Source organism: Topomyia yanbarensis, chromosome 3, assembly GCF_030247195.1.
Source record: "Topomyia yanbarensis strain Yona2022 chromosome 3, ASM3024719v1, whole genome shotgun sequence".
Classification (NCBI taxonomy): Eukaryota; Metazoa; Arthropoda; class Insecta; order Diptera; family Culicidae; genus Topomyia; species Topomyia yanbarensis.
Genome location: NC_080672.1, coordinates 313,276,805 through 313,296,477, shown reverse-complemented (window position 1 = coordinate 313,296,477; position 19,673 = coordinate 313,276,805). Strand labels below are relative to the sequence as shown.

General features: G+C 39.2%; 1 protein-coding gene across 2 annotated transcripts in view; it reads left to right on the top strand.

Annotated features, from left to right (window-relative positions):
* The first annotated feature begins 4,767 nt into the window (after positions 1–4,767).
* The window catches only part of LOC131694204 (ubiquitin carboxyl-terminal hydrolase 47), a 74,979-nt gene continuing 60,073 nt past the window's right edge, over positions 4,768–19,673 (top strand). For both annotated transcript variants that reach the window (XM_058982701.1, XM_058982700.1), the window contains exon 1: positions 4,768–5,372. The gene's annotated coding sequence lies outside the window, so the exon portion shown is untranslated. The remainder of the gene's footprint in view (positions 5,373–19,673) is intronic.

Below are 19,673 nucleotides of genomic sequence, written 5' to 3'. Positions count from 1 at the left end.
CCTATAGGTTGCCTTATCAGATCTACCATAGTTTGCAGATGAAACTTGAGATGGCAGGTTGCTAGCGGATTGACAAAGTACCAGATCATGCTGTGTGGGGTGCTATCCCGGTTAACAATGAGGCGAACGAGATATTTGCAGATACGTCATTTAGTAGGACAACTGTCAGTTTGCTGGTTGAGTTTAATTTGGTTTTTTTAATTTAAAAATCATAAAAGAATAATTAAGGTTTAAGAATGATATGAGTGTACTCGTAAGGACACCCGCTACCAATACATATGAAAAACTGGCACAATTTTTCCAAATTAAAGATCCCTATTGGCTTTCCGTTTCCTTGGCCGTCACGTTCTCTCCCGAATAGAAATGTACAGTAACAAAACCATGATTTTCACTGTGACAGTACAGTAATTTTACAATAATTTACTGCAAGTTTTAGTGTTATGCTACAATACAAAAACAATAAACTTTAGTGTTTTTACAGTAAATTTCAATGTAAAATAGACTTTTACAGTGAAAAAGGGGGGTGGTTATGTATCTTAACATTAAAAAAATAAATTTTTCTCCATACATTTTTTTCTCAAAAACAGTAAAATTTAATGTGAATGCACTGTATCGGTTTTTTGCTGAACAGTGAAATTCATTGTTACATGAAATTTTATTGTAAATCTACTGTGAGAACTTGGCATCGAACAATGTTGAAACAGTAATAACTATAATAGTTATTGTTTTATGATTGTTTGTAGGGTAAATGCTATTGTAAAATTCTATCCGGGCTTGCACCGAGTTGCATATATTGTAGCAAGAGAAACAAATGAAAAGGCAAAACAAAAAAAAATGAAAATAAATGCGAAATGCTCTCCTTCCAGACCCCGAACATAACCTCTACTTTCCCTTTGCTTATCATTTTGGTACCAGCCAGGAAGTACTTGGCATTGTACCCACTGCTCTTCCACCATCCTCGTGGTTTTCTCCATTTATCACTGGCGTCACATGCGATATTTGGGTACGGAAAATGATTTCCTGAGCAGACAATCAAATGAAAGAAGATTGCCAGGTAATTATTGCACAGTTCACACCAAATCGAATTGCGTAGTTTGAAAGTGTGACGAATCAAAAGTGTGATCAAAAGCAGGGATACCAGGCATATTTTTCAAATGTCTTCACATTTCATGAAAAAATGTCTTCACTTGTCTTCACCGACCAGGATTCTGAATCGGTTTTAGATTTTGAGCCAGAATGCTGCCAAAAATCGGTCAGCCAACGAAACAAATTTGTCTTCAAAATAAAAACCCGTCTTCACAGCCTTTCAAATGTCTTCAAAATGAAGACATGTCTTCACATCTGGCATCGCTGATCAAAAGTGCAGCTCCTTTGACCCTGGTCAAAAAATGCCCAGTCAAAAAGGGCAAGTTGCTGGCTAACGGGGGGCTATTTGCCAACTAGGATGCGCTAATTGCCCTTCAATTTGCCAGCAAATTGCTGGCAATTAGGGGGCTATTTCAAAAGCAACATTTGGGCGATATGCCGCCGTCATTTTTTAGCCGCTCTACCCGCCCTTAAATCGCCCCTAAATCGCCCAGGGAACGCGCCATTTAATCGCTCTTAATTGCCTAATATGAAAATTACAAATATTCCCTATTTTCGGATTCATTATCTACTCACATAAACTTAGCACTACACTAGGTAATCACCACCAAACTATAGGAAGAATCAATGGTTAAATTGATCTTGCACACCAAAACTTACCACAATCTGACTTTCATTAAAACTCTAGGTCAGAGATCTTGTTTTTCTATACTTACACACGATTCCACAATTTCCCACATTCGTTGTCTAAATGAAGTGCACTAGACAAACAAACTACAAGGGAGAACACACCAATTGTTCAAAAAACAATTTCAAGCTTAAGCCAAACATGAACCGCCATGTTGGCAAAACGCGAAAAAACAACCAAGTCCATTTGAGCCGCCAGAAAATTTGTCTAAGTGTTGAAATTGCCTTTAAATAGCATTCGCAAATTGCATTTGTTCCTAGGGGCAATTAACACAGGTTAGTTGAGTCAATCGCTAAGAGAAGAGATGACAACAGGCTTCTTGCTCTTCTTAATTTTCTCGACATAGCCCTGCCGTAAATCTGAAAACAACAAGCGTTCATGGTTGCCAGATTCCTTTTGAATGCTTTTTACACTTGCTGAAAATAATTGTACCTCAAAGATCGCGCCTCTACCAAGATTTTACAATGCGAGCTGCATTGAAAAAATGAAATTTAATTTTTATTCATGTCTCTCTTAACAATACACGTAACTATATCGTCATTCAGGACTTTTATTGCATTTGCATGAAATGTTGATGTGTATGAAAAGTAGCCAGAATAGATTCAGCAGCACTGTTTTTCATCCTGATTGTAAATAAAATGAACGCTCATGGCTGGCAAAATGACCAATCAGAAGCTGGTTCAATATTGAGGTTAGGACTGGATCAAAATAGCTACGCGATTGTCTTCTCTTCTCTTAGGTCAATCGTCGAACTTTTTAAATCGCCTGACCATGTTCGCCCGCATTTTTTGACAGGGAATTGCCCTTCAATTTGCCAGCAAATTGATGGCAATTAGGGGGCTATTTCAAATGCAACATTTGGGCGATTTGCCGCCGTCATTTTTTAGCCGCTCTACCCGCCCTTAAATCGTCCCCAAACCGCCCAAGGAACGCGCCATTTAATCGCCCTTAATTGCCTAATATGAAAATTACAAATATTCCCTATTTTCGGATTCATTATCTACTCACATAAACTTAGCACTACACTAGGTAATCACCACCAAGCTATAGGAAGAATCAATGGTGAAACGTTGGCTAAAAGAAGTGCACTAGACAAACAAAATACAAGCGAGAACACGCCAATCGTTAAAAAAAAACTATTTTAAGCTTAAACCAAACATGAACCGCCATGTTTCAAATACGCAAAAACAACCAAGTCCTTTTCAGCCGCAAGAAAATTTCCTAAATGTTGAAATTACCTTTAAATCGCATTCGCAAATTGCATTTGTTCCTAGGGGCAATTAGCACAGGCGAGTTGAGTTAAACGTCAAACTGTTTAGATCGCCTGACAATGTACGTTCGCATTTTTTTGACCAGAATATATGGGGCGTTATCCAGCTTTTTACGTGCCATAATGGCGGTCTAAATTATTCAGTTCGTAATACGTTTAATTGCCCTTTTTTGACAATAACCGTTTACGCCAGCTTGACAGCAACGCCCAGTTGAAGATGTCGGGCGTTCACTGAATAAACATCCAACGCATTGGACTAACGTAGGATGACTTAATCTCGCTGGGCGGTTGACGTAAACGATTATTGTCAAAAAAGGGCCATTAAACGTATTACGAACTGAACAATTTAGACTGCCATTATGGCACGTAAAAAGCTGGATAGCTATAAAGCCCCAAACAAAGAATTATGTTCGGTACTATACACGACATTTAAGCATTCCAGACGATATTTTGCATCTTGTGGGATGATTTAATACCTTATTATTCAGAAAATCAACATTTAGTAACTAATTACAGCTTTTAATCATTCGATTCAAAATTAATGTTTTGATTTTCATGGCAGTGATGCTGGCTGTACAGAGACGTTGTCCTTGACAGGGCCCCAAGATAACCCAGTCAAACTCATTCCGGAACCGGTTCGGATTTCTGCATGGAGTCAGTATGGTCACAGACTAACAGACATAACACTATGAGGGAATTCCCTAAAAAACATCGATTCAGCGATTTTCTCAGAACACTAGCTCCAACTTACATTCACAGTCCCAAACACTCATTTGCTGGCGGGTTACCCCTCAGGTTAAAGAACAATTTTTCACTAGTGGTCTATCTCCCATACGCTTGCTCATATGTCAGTGGCGCCATAATTGCAAATGTGGCCACAGTCCCAACTACAAATATATTTAAAATGACCGTTAAAGCGGGCGAAGCATTGTTTTCGAGTGTTATGTCTGTTAGTCTGTGGTATGGTTTCCAACTCAAATGCAACAACCGATTGAGTCGGAATAGCCCGGTCAAACCATTCGGAATTTGATTCGGAATCCTGAATGGAGTCAGTATGGATTCCAAATCAAATGCAACAACCGATTCTGAGTCGGAATCGGTTGTTGCATTTGATTTGGAATCCATAATGACTCCATTCAGAAATCCGAACCGGTTCCGGAATGAGTTTAACTGGGAGGTTGTTGCATTTGATTTGGAATCCATACTGACTCCATTCAGGATTCCGAATCAAATTCCGAATGGTTTGACCGGGAAGTAGAGAGAAATCGAGAGAGAAATAGCTTATGGAGGAAAAACCTAAAGTAGATTTGAAACTATTGTAACCAAAAGCCTTCATTTTCAAAAATATGCAACCAAACCAAAAAATCTGTAAATATCTGCAATCAAACTAAAAAATCTGCAAATTGAGATATCTGACGTTTAAAATACGCGCACTGAGATCGCGCATTTTTATACTACCGCCCTCCCCTTAAGTCATGAAGCGGGTTGTTTTCCTTCCAATTCGAAGTGCAAATGATTTGTTTTCCTCCCAATTCAAACGTCAAAACGGCACAATACCAACGCAGCTGGATATGTCTATAAATGCGCCAACAAAAAAATCTGCAGCTAAAATTAAAAGTCTGCGAATTTGCAGACATGTCTGCAAATCTGGCATCTCTGCAGCTGACAACGCTGCTGTCAAAACCGATTTCATCATTTTTTCCTCGCAAATGCCAAACTTTTCACTCATCCCTTTTGCAGTTCGAATCCGTCGTGGGAAAGTTGCTCCGGTCGATTGTGCTGCGGCTTTTGTAATACAAAACCTCTCTTTGCTTCATACAACTGCAAAAGGCGTTCCGTTGCGAGCTCTAGTGCTGCCTTTTGGTTGAGAACGTCGTCGTCATCGTCGTGGTGCGTTTTCTGTCGAATGCAAAGTTACAGTAGTGGGTAGTGATAGAAAAAGTGCGGCTGAAACTCAATTCGTAGAATTTCGAGCCTTCTGGAAGTGTATTTTTTTAGTTGGAATAGTGTGTGGGTGTAGTTATCCGGATAAGAAAATGTGTCGTTTTGCCGGATAACAAATATCGAAAGAATTCACGAGGCGGATCATCTGCTGGAATTTTATGCATTTCTCGAGATTTGGGCTAGCGAACGAAAAAAAAATTGAAGAAGAAGAAACTATAGAAGGCTCAGCCCAGCATACATGGATTGCGTAGAAAACGGAAAGAATAGTGTTGAAAAGCTGAATTATCAAATCCGGTCAGCAATTTCCAGATTTAGAACCATACCCAAGTGAAGCAGTAGATACTGCTGTTAATCGAATATTTTACACGGCCAACGATAGTCGCGGTAAGTGATTCCACATGACTGATTCTGCTTTTTTGCGGAACTGTTGCATATTGTTCTCGGTTTTAGGCTTACCATTATAAACCAGCTCCCTATTTGTTTTCTGTAAAAATTAGCTTCGAAAAGAATTACATTACATCGGCTGATGTAGCTTTACTTCAAATGTGACGTCCGGTTTCGCTCCGTAGACCACTAGAATAATAACAGTGTACACGGGAAAACATGTAGAAAACACCCTGGTACTTAAAATTAGACTATTATTCGAAGATTTCGCCGTCCTGGTTTGTCCCGATGCGTACTCGAGTGTGTGTTTAGCTTGACCCACCATTAGGGCATTAGCATTTCGCTAAATATTTCCGATTTACACTCCACTAAGAACGAACGTAGGAGAGAGCTAGATTGGGCAATCATTGGGGCTTGTATTACCTGTATGTAAAAATCAGCGAAAGATATTTAGATCCGATAAAAATATGTACGGCTTGGTACGTGCTTCAAAAGCCGTATGGGAAAACAATCCATTTTCACGGACAATATTGATAAGTTTGTGTGAGATCTTGAGTTGTGTTTGAAAATTGGTCTAGCGTACTTTTTCACTCCTTTCAAATTTGGTTTTTGGCTGCAATCGAGTGCTGATAAGGAATGAACAGAGATGATAAAAAGCATAATACCCACGTAAGCTTGGTTGTGTCTACGTAAAACTGCGTATTGGGTCAATACATTTATATGAAAATACTTGCACCGCGAAGAGAAAATTTATTTCATTTATTCTGAAGGATCTGAATGATTCGGATAAAGCTGACATAAATGTTTGATCCTTTATCTACCTTTCCTACCGGGAAAAATCTCATCAGCAATGAAACTAAAATCAAAATTAGTGTTTTCGAGTGTTATTGCGTTTCCACCACATTGATAGCGGATTGCATGTTCGGTGTGAGCTGAAAGGAGTACCATTTGAGATTCATTTATTCACTAGTAGTTGTTACTCTTTTCATTTTAGCAAACAAATTATATTTAATGGGAAAGGCCGTTTTGGAGGCTGTCAGTTTTGTAAATCTCACCTTTCAATATGCCTTTGGCTACCTTTGCCACAAGTGCATATGGACTGCAAAATCAGGTGCTTCGAAGCCACTGCTTAAAATCCGTCTTGTTGCAGGTCTCGTCAGTGATGTAGCATCGGAATTTCGTTTGCGGTGTCGGACTTGCGTTTCGGCAACATGTCATGGTGTCTACTCCTTGGAAAAACCGGTAAAAACATGGAACACTGGGTATTCTCACGGAATTAAATTTGACCTGGAAAAACCGGGAATCCTCAGGGAATTTTAAAAATGTACCTTGATGATATTAGAATTGAATCAATTCTCACGAGCAACGTCGTCCTCAAAAGACCTAAGCCCTTCAAAACTATCGCTCCTTTTTTGGAGTCTGTGCTGATTTTTATAGACTATAGGATTATTATTTTGGTGGGTGAATGGAGAACAGTGAGTCTTGCTATGTAAGGTATGCAAGCTAGGCTCGATGGACAAGTACAAGTTAGTCTTGGATCACGTACGTTTGGAGCAACTTCAGATGTTGCTTCGAGCTGTTCTCAACCCTATTCGACAGTTTTCATGTCGCCACCTGCGTCACGGCTTGGTAAGGCCAAACTGGTGTCGAATAGGGTAAGATTGTCTGGCGTACTCTTGATGGTCACATCATTAGCGTTTCTGCATTAGAATCGGCAGACAGCCTTTATTGATTATAAGATGAGGGAATATGTATAAAGTGATATGTAATGTCTTTTTCGCTTCAGTTAGTTGGTATTCGCATCAGTAGAGCGCGTGAGTGTCTCATATACGAGTTGCGAACGAAATGGCGAGTTCGGCGATAGAGATCTCGATACTATGAGACAATCGACCGACGGCGTCGAAATGTCGGAAAAGATGAGCAGCGGTAAGCGAGTTTTACAAGAGGGAATGAGACACTTACTTAATATCACGGAAATGAACTCTATAAGTATCACTAAGCCATATCAAATTTCAGCTCAGACTGTTCTGGAAATGTGAGGGATAGCCCTGGGTATGTGACCTTCGACTGGTATAGTCCATTCTAATTGGTTCGGAAGTCTTCTTGGCCAAACCGCACTGAGTGGGAAACAGGAGGACCTACTGTTAAACCAAGATTTCTACACTGATGGTGCTGAACAGCGCAACAAAGTTGGGGCTGGGATAACTGATCCTAGAGTTACCGTATCGGTATCTATGGGTAAATGGTCAACTGTATTTGAAGCGGAAGTACAGGCTATGCCACGATTTGTTTACAACGTAAATACGGACTCTGATAGTCAAGCGACCCTTAAATCATTGAAGTCAGTTTCGAAAGATTTATTCCTTCAGTGTACGTGTATCTCTAAATTGGTTTGGGAATGCATTTAAATGCTACAGCAGGAGGATAAAAAATGCGTTGGATCTTTTCTGAGTACCTGGGCACTGCGAAATTGAAGGCAATGAAAAAGCAGATTTGTTAGCAAGAAATTGATATTCAAACTTATTCCTAGGGTCTGAATCATATTGTGGGGTCTTAGAATGCACCTCAAATATGGAATTGAAGAACTGGGAAAATTCGATTATAGATGACATTCGGAAAAAATAATAATAGCGATAGAACCACTTGATGTGGCAAATAATAAAAAGGGGACTGCCACAATAGATCAAAATACTGGTCGCAGTGGAATATGCACCCAACAGGGAAGAAAGTCTTCTTGGCTGATTGGTAGATGTGTGCTCCGACGTGCAAGTTGATAGATCAATTCGCCTAGGTGGGGAACATGTGGATCCTGCTAGTTGTCGACTCTTTTGACCTTGGGTTTGAGGCTAGTTCTGGAAACGAGTGCAGGACTGGCACTGGAGATAAATTATTCAGGACTTGTTTTATACTTATTTAGCTCGACCAAGCACATCAGTTCCTAGAAATTCCGAGTAACCTTTTCGGGTCGGTGTGATCTGTTCGAGTCGAACCAGATGGACATTCGGTTCGAGTAAACTTTATAGGGAATGGCGGATAAATATTTCCTAGATTCTTGGGTAGTTATTCTTTTTGTGAAATTTTGGAATGTCTACAGTCCAGTTACTCCGAATAATGATAATACAAAAAAATCCATGACCCAATAACTGTTAATATTGACTACAACTAGAACTGTTTAAGATGAAGGTTGTAGGAAAAGTATTCGCTAGAAAGGACTAACACCGCTAGCATTTTCGTTAATAGTCGATTGATCCGCTTCGGACATAGGAGACAAAGTGGAGATTAGAAATAGATAGAAGCAGATTGAATGCGAAGTTCTCCACTATGACGTAAACTCCAACGCGATGGTACGATATGATTTTCCATAGAATTGTACAGACCGGCAAAGCTCTACAGCATTTTTGGCAACGTATGCCTCGGCATTGTATGGCAACAAGTCCAATGTTATAGGGATAGCCAATGTTCGATTAGATTTGTTTTTTGACAGCTAAACTTGAATCCAATCGATACAAAATGGAGTCTCCGCAGTTCTCTTTCTAGAATTTTTCTAGGACAGACTAAATGACACTACATTACACGACTTTTTGCAACAAACTTGTGCCAAACAGTAGATATTTATGTATGGATGAAGGTCCGTATGTATGAATGTATCCCTGTATGTATGGATGTGTGTAGAAGTAATGTATCCCTGAGCAACATAGAAGGGCAGCTTCTGTGCTGCCATGGCACTCATGTGAAACCGGGTGCGCGATCACATGTGTGGCCTTAAAGCACTTCACATACCAACAGGTGCAACGTTGAGCCGATAGGTGTACAATTAATGCACATAGGTTGCAGAAATAGGTTGTTGAAACAGCCCGATTGCCCACTGACAACAATAACAATGCAAATTTTATAACAAGGTTGTGAATATTATGAGGTTCTTATAAACATTTTGCAAATGAAATATTTTCACAGCGTGATATCTCGAGAAAAGAATGGGATAAAGAAAAAACTTACCTAGGTGATTTTTGCAACAAAAAAAACAAGAAATGTAATGATTTTAACAAATGACACTTCATCCTATTCCCAATTCAAAATTATAAAAATTTATGCACTTAAACAAATATTTTGTTAAATTAAAAAAAAGAAGCAATTTATTCCAGACGATAGCAATACTACTTCGTCTGAATATAAGGCTGAATTATTGTTAGTAAAGCAGACTATTGGTTTCACACAGTAATTCTCATCGTGTAAGCTATCTCTGTTCAACCTTAGGTAATGATACCTTCCGGTAGTGTGTGACGTCACGCGATTATCAAAGCTTCGACATATTTTCAAATCTGTTTGATCTTTAAGCATCCAGCGTAATTCCATCATCATGCAACATTACTCCGTCAGGTAGCATTACAAAACAAATAATGACAGGTATACGCGTTATCAGACGATCAGCTTTGCAATGATGTGGAGGAATTTGAGGAATTGACTTTCGACGCAAACTTGAATAATAAATTGACGATTTATTACCAGAACGTCAGAGGTCTAGGCACAAAAACGATGAAATTTTCCTTACAATCTCTTCTTCCCATTAGGACATAATTATTGTCACCGAAACCTGGTTAGATGATAGGATACATTCTCGTCAGCTTTTTCGTGATACATATGCTGTTTATAGAAACAATCGCAGTTTTGTGAATAGCCGTAAATCATGCGGAGGGGGTGTACTCGTCGCCGTTTGTACTGCATTGAATAGCTTCGTCGATTTAACACCAGTGGACGTTCCGCTTGAACAACTGTTCGTTAAACTGAAGCTACCTGACCGTTTTGTCAGCATCGATGTAATTTATTTACCACCGGATCGAAAGAATGATCTAGTCAGTATAAACAGATCGATTGATGCCTTGGATGTAATGATTGCGCATTTATTCAGCTGGGCCTCATTTGAGACACACATGACACTTGTCTGCGTGCTTCGTTCTTACATTTTTAAAGCTTGCGCTGCGCTATTGGAAGGATTCAGCTTCAACTGTCTTACACAAATTAATATATTTCTTGTTTGGACGTGAGTCTTTGTTTTTTCCTTTTTCAAGGATTTTTATGAATGTTCCCACTGGAAAACAGACAGAGAAAGTTGCCATGATCCAATACCTCCCAATTGGCCCGATGGGTCAATTAGGAGGTATTGGAGGCTGCGGCGGTGATCACGAAACTGTTGGGAACGTGTGATGGCATCATCACAGTTCCTCGATGGCGGAGTGGTTAACGCACCCAACTAGAGACTTGGGAGATCGCAGGTTCGATTCCTGCTTGAGGACATATCTTTTCTCAGTGTTTCCAATAAAGGTGAATTTTCACCGTTTCTTCGTTCTCACCGTTCCGGTCATTCTTTCTCTGTCTGTTTTCCAGTGGACACGTTCATACAAATTAATAGCATGGAAAATCGTTACGGTTGTATCCTGGACTTTGCCTTATTGAATGAAACAGCACTAGCCGACAGTCAGATCCACGGACCTGCTGAATCTATTTTTGTGATTGATTCAAATCATCCTCACGCAGAAGTTAATATCTTTCTGTCGAAATCTGTTATTTTTCCGTTTTTTTCGGATATCCCGAATGATCTTAATGTTGACATTCACAGAGCTAATTTCATGGGAATTGGATCAGCACTCCTTCATACAGATTGGCATTCACTTGAGCATACGGACGATAATGACTATGCCGTTGAATATTTCACCACCATGATTAATACGCTCATGGCTAATGATGTTCCTCTGCGTAGGCCAGCTCGTAAGCCACCGTGGGGTAATGCCCATCTACGACATCTTAAACGACCCAGAGCCAAGGCACTTCGATTGTATTGCCGTACACGCTGTTGCTTTGCCAAGTATCGTTTTGCGCTAGCGAGTAATAATTATCGATCCTGTAACCTTTTCTTTTACAAACGCTGCTCCATTCGAACACAACAATACCTGCGCAATATTCCCAGTTTTAAAAATTCGTGAACTCCAAGCGAAAGGACAACTGATACGTTTTTGAAGAAGCAGACTGGTAGTCTGGCTTCGGAGAAGTATGACTTATACGCCACTCCCTTAAAAAGAGCATTCAATGAAATTATTTCATCTCCTGATAAAATTGCGCATGCTTGTAGAGACACTCCATCAAATATTTGTCCTTTGAGAAGTTTCACTGTTACAGATCGGCAGGTTATAGCAGCAATCTGCAAGCTAGAATATTCAGTCACTCCTGGTCATGACGGCATTCCATCATGTGTTCTCAAAAAATGCGCGGATGCATTGATTTTACCGTTGACAACTCTATTCACCAGATCCTCCAGGCAGTGTTACTATCCTTCCGGCTGGAAAAGGTCAATTACGTTTCCTGTGTTCATAAAAGGAGATCGCCGAAATGTTGAAAATTACAGAGGATCGTTGTGTGCCCGCTCTAAAGTTTTTGAGATCATGAGCTCTCTGCATTCTGTCATAGCTATATTTCTCCTGATCAACATAAATTCATCTCAAAAAGATCAACCTCCAAGAATCTCGCTCAGTTCGTTTCATTCTGATTCCATTCTGCTTACGTAATATGCATGCTGGTGCTCAGATCGACACTGTATATATCGACTTGATATCAGCATTCGACAGAGTTGATGACGCAATGCTTTTGAAGCGGTTGAAATTTGAGTGTATTTCGATCTGATTCGTTTACTCGAATCGTATCTGATAGGGTTTTCGATTGATGGCACTGACACCGCGCCGGTGTTTTCCACTGGCACGGTGCCAATGGAACATGCCAGTGCAAATCGAGTGCAGACTTGAATGTGTGCGTGTAGATGCCCGAGCTGTCAATTAACAGCTGATGTTTGTTTATTTACAAAATCATTCCACAATATTTTCGGCAATAGTGTGATCACTGATCAGCCGCTACACCATGGAAAACTATGCACATATTCTGCTAAGAATATTACACCTGTTACGATCAAAGCCGTATGCTAAACCACAACCGGTTGTTAAACCAACACCTGCGGACCGGGCAGTAAAAAACACCAGTTCAACAACGATCGGGCCCAGTACCACTAAACCAAGTACCAACAGCGAAGTAACAACGACGACGACGCACCTGATGTTTCACCACCAAGGAAGAGGATCTCAATACACAGCAGCAATCTGCGTGAACACGACCGGATGGTTGTAAAAATCATAAGACAGTTGTATAAATCATAAAAGACCCACGGCTCAGTTATGCTAAAGCATTGAACCGTGTCAAATAAACAAGAAAAAATTAAATTATCAGTTTTATTGCTACTATCGAATCTTGCCTGGATTGTACTGTTGCACTAAACGAAGTATACTCAATATATTTTCTATCCGTTATACAACAGAATGACTACCAGTTCTACTCTCTGCTTTCAAAACAGAGCTATCAACACCCCGTACGCTCGGCGAAAATTGGTCGGCTGCAGTGAATTGCGCATGTCGTCAGAATACTTTGCTGGCAACGACCGGCTATGGATCAAGTTAACTGGAGATGAGACAGAAAAGGGCATTACGATGTTAATCTAAGCGTATGCACTTATGAACAGTTTTCGGGAAAACAGTGCACCACATTTTATTATTTATTAATTAAACCATTAAACAAAAAATGAAAATGTTTGTCAGTAGAATAAAATCGGAATTGTGTCAAATGAATGATACTCGTTAGTCATTATTCGCCAATCCATTGCGATTTTCGTTGTTTTTAAATCTAATAGTGGTCGCGCAGATCATACTGTGGAAGTAAATGTGATTGGTGTTCATGACACTGCTCTGTAGAATTTAATTTCTTGTTATCCCCGCTGTTACTCTTGCATAATTTCTTCATCAGCTTCGCTTCGGGTACAGATATGGTTCCGACCTCAACTACCGGTCAGTCACAACTTTTGAACGCTTAAGCCAACGACCCTGAACTTTCCACATATAAGACACGCTGTTGCTGTTGTCGCATGTAAATAGTTTGAAAAAATCCAGTGATTATTTAATTTGAATATTTCCTCGTCTGTGGACAGCTATAAATGCATGATTACCAATTTTCATCACGTTAGGCATTTTTTAAATCCATCAGAAGAGCGAGCTCGTGAGTTTCATTGCAAAGTGTGACACAACTGTTGTAATCCAAGACCGGTGTGCTGGACATGTAAACAACATGCCAGCTGGACACCGGTCTTGATTTGCGAATAATTTTGACCTATGAACATCGCAAGGTCGCTTTCGGAGTACCATCGACCGATCATCAGGAAGCACAGTCACTTTTTTTTGGACAAACCATTGCGTATGTATGTAATAAACATAATTATTTGCCTCACGGATTAAACGGTTTTTTCCGATGTGCTTTATCAGGAGAGTTACAAGCAAGGATGCAAAATGCCTACCTTTTCCACGGCTGTAATTTTTCTGCCTACATTCTCATTTCTCTCTCGATGCTGCTGTCATTCGCTAGTGCAGGACGCCCAGCGCTGTACGGCTGCCTGTGTGTAAAGCAGTAACATGACAGAAAACTACTGTCCCCAGTACAGCCACCAGACGCGAGCGGTACAGCTTCGCTTTCCTTATTTTACATTTTTTAATATTTTCAATCTTTTTAATATTTTTATTCAAAAATGACTACAATGAATGCGGCTCATTTACGCCACGGCCGGCATCAACGCTTTCGTGTGCGGGACTCTCCCTTTGACTATGCAGAGAAAAATGTACAAAGCGAGAGAACAAACTTTACTACGCCACACTCTCACCGAGCAGTCGAAGTACAGCAGCAAAACAAAAATGTATTCTACTGCTGTACGGCAAAATGTACTCGGTTTGACTACTGTTCTGGCAAGAGCTGTAGTGATGCGTCGCTGTAGCGGGCTGTACGGCTTGTGCAAATGTAAATATATCGAAAAAAATGTAGTTTATCGGTACCGTTGGCATCCCTGGTTACAAGTACCACCGAAGGGCATAACAGAATTGTACGTTGTGCAGATAAATGTCCGGATGATGCAGATTTTAGTAGCTATGTTTACGTTTCGGTTTAGGTTCACTACATTTCATCGTACATGGTTCTTTAATTGCAGAATATGATTTAACACTTCCTCCAAGCCGGTACCATGCTCATTCGAGCAACTGAGTGCAGGATTATCTCAAGAGTATCAGCAATATTACAGTATCATTCCGGATAATTTATTTTTCTATTCATGTCAACAATGGGAACTCGCTACGTTGTATGAAGGTGGGCGCAGATGTTCCGCAACTATTGAAAGTAGTAAATTTAGGAATACAAAACATTTTTCTCCACCAATGACAAGAACATCCAGATAAGGTTTGATTCGCAATTTTTGGAACAGCCGGAAGAGGCGAATGTAGTTGACAATAGTATCTGCTACTTCTTTGCCTTCAAAATCAGCAGCAGCAGTTACGATCCGATCGTAAAGCGGTTGAATTAATTACATTGCAACGTAATCATTTTATATCTGTGGAGAGAATATTTAATATTAAAACCATATCATCAAATTATTATTAATATTAAATAATAACATACCATATCATTGAATAGCTTCTATTTTGAATTTCGGTTTTGACGTTTGTGTTTTATACAATCCGTATGAAGGTATTAGTGAGTGCACTGGCTCCACCGACAAATTTTTCGGTGCCAAATCTCTGCCCCGAAATTGCACTGGAATTGCACTTTTTATTGCAGTTCCTATCAATGGAACATGGTGTCGGTGTTTTGACAACACTTCTGCAAGAAAAGTGCAATTTCAGTGCAAAGAACTACACCAGTTTCTTCAATCAAAAACTCTATAAGAGACCAAAAACTTGTAGTAAAAATTGGATGTGTGTTCTCTTCTTCCTTTTCGAACAACTCGAAGGAAGTAATTTGGGCCCACTCACACTCTTTATCAATGATCTAGCTACAGTATTACCATCATGTATAGTGTAATATCGTATCACACGACTACTGTATTGGAGATCAGCATCTTAAGCGTGTATTACAACCGAAGTCACTTTGGATTCTGCATTTACTTTTCGACCTCATTTCGAGTTTATTATTAACAAGGCAATCTGCCAGATGGGATTCATTTTTAAAATTTTGAATGAATTCAACGACCTTCTATGTCTCCGCTCATTGTACTTCGAATTGGTACGGTCGATATTGGAATCTAGCTCCATACTGTGGTGTCCATATCAAACAACATGGATACCAAGAATAAAAGCAGTTTGAAGTAAATTCGATCGTTATGCATTAAGGTTGCACAGAGAATGCGCAAAATTCAACGAAAAAAGCAGTTTTTTTTCCACACCGTATGTCAGATCTTCATAAAAATCAATCAGCACTGTAACAACATTCTACACACGCTGATTGATTTTTATGAAGATCTGACATACGGTGTGGAAAAAACTGCTTTTTTCGTTTGCGAATTTTGCGCATTCTCTGTGCAACCTTAAGACGCTTTCTGCAGCAGAACCCTATTAATCTTCCACCATACGAAGACCGTTGTACGTAATTAGGTCTACACTACACACATTTGAAACGAGAAGAAGAGTAGTTCAAGCTTTTTTCGTCGACAAGGTTCTTCTAGGAGATTTAGATACGTCGGAATTATTGGATCAACTCCACATCTAAGCACCGGAATGTGTGCTCCGTCAGTGTTTTGCAGTTGGAGCATAGGAACTCCCTGTACGGTCATGATCCGATTCGCTTCATGTCTGCCACATTCAACGAAGTGTTCGCGGATTTTGATTTGAACGTGTCTTCCACCACCTTCAAGAACTGGCTATTTAAGAGTTTCAGCCTTACCACATTTTAATCTTTATTTTTATTTGCTGCTTTTCTTTTATGTTTTTGCTTTTTTGTCTACTTTATTGCGTTATTATGTTTTGTATAATACATGTAATTGAAAAAATGTGGGTGCCAATTTGAGAAGAGTTGACGTTTCACTCAAATTGACTTTTCCCCATCCAGATATTCATTAGGTCCAACCAGATCAGATGATCAATAAAGAAATACGGTAGAACTCTAATTTTTCTAGCATCTGAATCGTACACTGAAAATTAAGTATCAGATACACGATCCGCGCGATCATCCAAGAACACGCGCGAATATGAGTTTGGACACCGGATTATGAAATCAAATTTATAGGCGCGAAGTTATATATATACGGTAGCATATGCGACACAAACGTCCACGCGGTCGAACACGCTAACTTACAAACGCTTGAGCCCTTCGCGATCATACATGCTATCGTGAAGTTCCTACGCCCACACATATCTGAACGGTAGAATGAATATCTCATTCAGAATCATGACCCCGTTACAATTGGTTTTCAGCAGTGTTTTAGTAGGCGACATTTCCCGTCTCGTCTGCAATTGTAGTGAGTGAGTTCTGAAGGCGGAGCCCTTTGGGGCCCTAGCTCTACAGTACCAGTAGGACAACTCTCGAAAAAAATATCTATGCAGATACAGAAAACCCTTCACGTACTATCGAAAAAATTAGTCAAATAAGTATTAAAGCTCACCAGAATGATGCAAGATGTTTAAAACTTAATTTTCCTTTTGCGCTCAAAATGTATTACACATTAATTGAGGAGACACCAAGAGACAGTGCAATATGTCTTATACACCCAAAATCCTATAGGGAAGATTCTGTTGCCTAATATTTTTCTTTCTGGACAATATACCATGCAAATGCACATTTAGATCACGGACCAATCTTTCCCAAAAGACAACAAGTGGTGGAATGACAAACTGTACACGTATTTGCATCACACAATCAAACGGTTTTTCATTATATGTGAACTTCGGCTCTTTGCGTATGTGGGGCAATCCAGAAGACTCCTTTGATTGTGTTATTACTGTGTCAAACCAGCCAGAATGCAGGCTGGCGTTTGCCGATATTCTGACAGAAACCAAATCCCGGATAATTTGACTAGGTAGGTTGGATTGTTCAAAGAAGATTCTCGTATTCGTTAGGATGCTTTGAACAGATATCCAGATGTCTGTGGCGATTTATCTGGGATCTGGGCCATACCAGTCCAGTCTCTGGATCAGAACCAGTACCTGGGTCCGTCCGTAGTGAATGGAAGTCCTTTAGTATTAACACTCGGAATACCAAGGGGGTAAAAAAAATGGGAACGCTTACTTTGACCGGTCATATCTCAGCCGTTACATAATCGATTTCAAATCTGTCTTCACCAATAGAAAGATATGTCTTTTGTGAATACGTCAAATAAAAAAAATAGTAGAATAAAGTTGTCTACCGTAAGTTACAGTAAAAAGAGTATAACAAAGTCGGTGAGAAAAAAAATGGGAACGCTTCTTTGACTTGCCATATCTTAGCTGTTTGCTTACTAATTTTAATTTTTTTTTTCACCATTGGATAGGTATTTTTTTTATAAAAACAGTGAACAAAGAATGATGGAAAACAAATTTGTATATCTGAAGGAATTGTAAAAAAAGTAATTGAGAGTCAGTGCAGACGAAATGAGTTTTTCTGTTCAAACAATCGTATCACGACCATTTGTCAACCAATTTCAATTTTCCTTACACCAATGCAATCCTTAGAGCTTCTAGACTTGTAATATATGCAATAAATAGTATATTTTCAAAAATTACTATACTTTTTCGAGTTTTTAGGAGATAAGATTTTTACAATGTACGTGGCATACGGCATTGAAATTCTTTGCGACTTGTTAGTTTTACGGTTTGAAAATTACCTGTTAGTTCTACATATTATACATGGATATTATTATATCAAAATGTTTGCACAAACGTGGAGAAACACAATATTGTATGTAAGTTACTAAATAATAGAGTGTGTTAGGACGATTCAGTAAATACGAAGAAGTTCAGAATTTTAAAATATTCGTCATATAACTTCAAATTTGAAGCGATGACCTATACATTTTAATACACCAATCGATTGTAACTGATGGCGGCTACAATTTCTGAAAAAAGACATTTTTATATTTTCTCAAAAAATAGCCAAAAGTACGTAGAAGTACAGAAATTTCATTTAGTTCGCAAATAACGTCGAATTCAAAGCGATGGCCTATACCTTTTTATATACCAATCGATTTTAATTGATTTTGGTTACAATTTCTGGAAGAACAATTTTTATATTTTCTCAAAAAACAGACAAAAGTACGTAGAACTACAGTAATTTCATTTAGTTGACAAATAACTTCAAGTATTCAAAGCTATCACCTATGCAATTTATACACCAATCGTTTGTGATTGATTTTGGCTACAATTTCTGAAAGAACAAATTTTTATATTTTCTCAAAAAAATAGCCAAAAATACGTACAAGTACAGAAATTTCATTTAGTGGGTAAATAACGTCGAATTCTAAGGGATGATTTATACTTTTTGCCTTTCTCATATAGAAAGGTTATGCAATCACTCTGAAAAACGTCAACCTAATCTCGGCCCGGAGGGCCGAGTGTCATATCCCATTCGACTCAGTTCGTCGAGATCGGAAAAAGTCTGTATGTGTGTGTGTATGTGTGTATGTATGTGTGTGTATGTGTGGGTGTATGTGTGTGTGTGTATGTATGTGCGTATGTGTCAAATAATGTCACTCATTTTTCTCAGAGATGGCTGGACCGATTTGCCCAAACTTAGTCTCAAATGAAAGGTGCAACCTTCCCATCGGCTGCTATTGAATTTTGGATCGATCGGAATTTTGGTTCCGGAATTACGGGTTTCAGAGTGCGGCTACACAGAAATTTCTCATAAAAACTATAGGAAAAATTAAAAATAGAATTTTTATTTTTGATGCTAAATGTATTCAAGGTGCATAAAACGTCGAGATTTGATGCAAACACGAAAAAAGTTTGACGAAGATTCACTTTTTTGGATTTTGCACATTTTTGCCTTTCTCATATAGAAAGGTTATGCAATCACTCTGAAAAACGTCAACCTAATCCCGGCCAAATTTTTTTTCGACTCGCATAAGGTTTCTGGATTTTAACAGGGGCGTAGTTGATGGTTTACGGAGAGGGGTTACACTCCCCCTCTACTGTTCACTCCCCTCCTTTAAAAATCTCCTTAAATCACCCCTCAGACCACCACCTCATACCCCTCCCTTTCAACCCCATCATCTTTAAACCACCGCTATATTACAAAGCATACCAATTTAAGCTGGGGAGTCGTTCGTTCATGGGACTTTCGCCCTCCTCACATACCCATCCCCGCATGACAAAATGAGTTAGCAAGCAGATAACATTGATCTAATGCTGATTAGGCTAATGGAGTATGATATTTTTTTGTTTCAAGTGTTTCACCGTCGACACGTAGCTCATCAAGTTCGTGGCT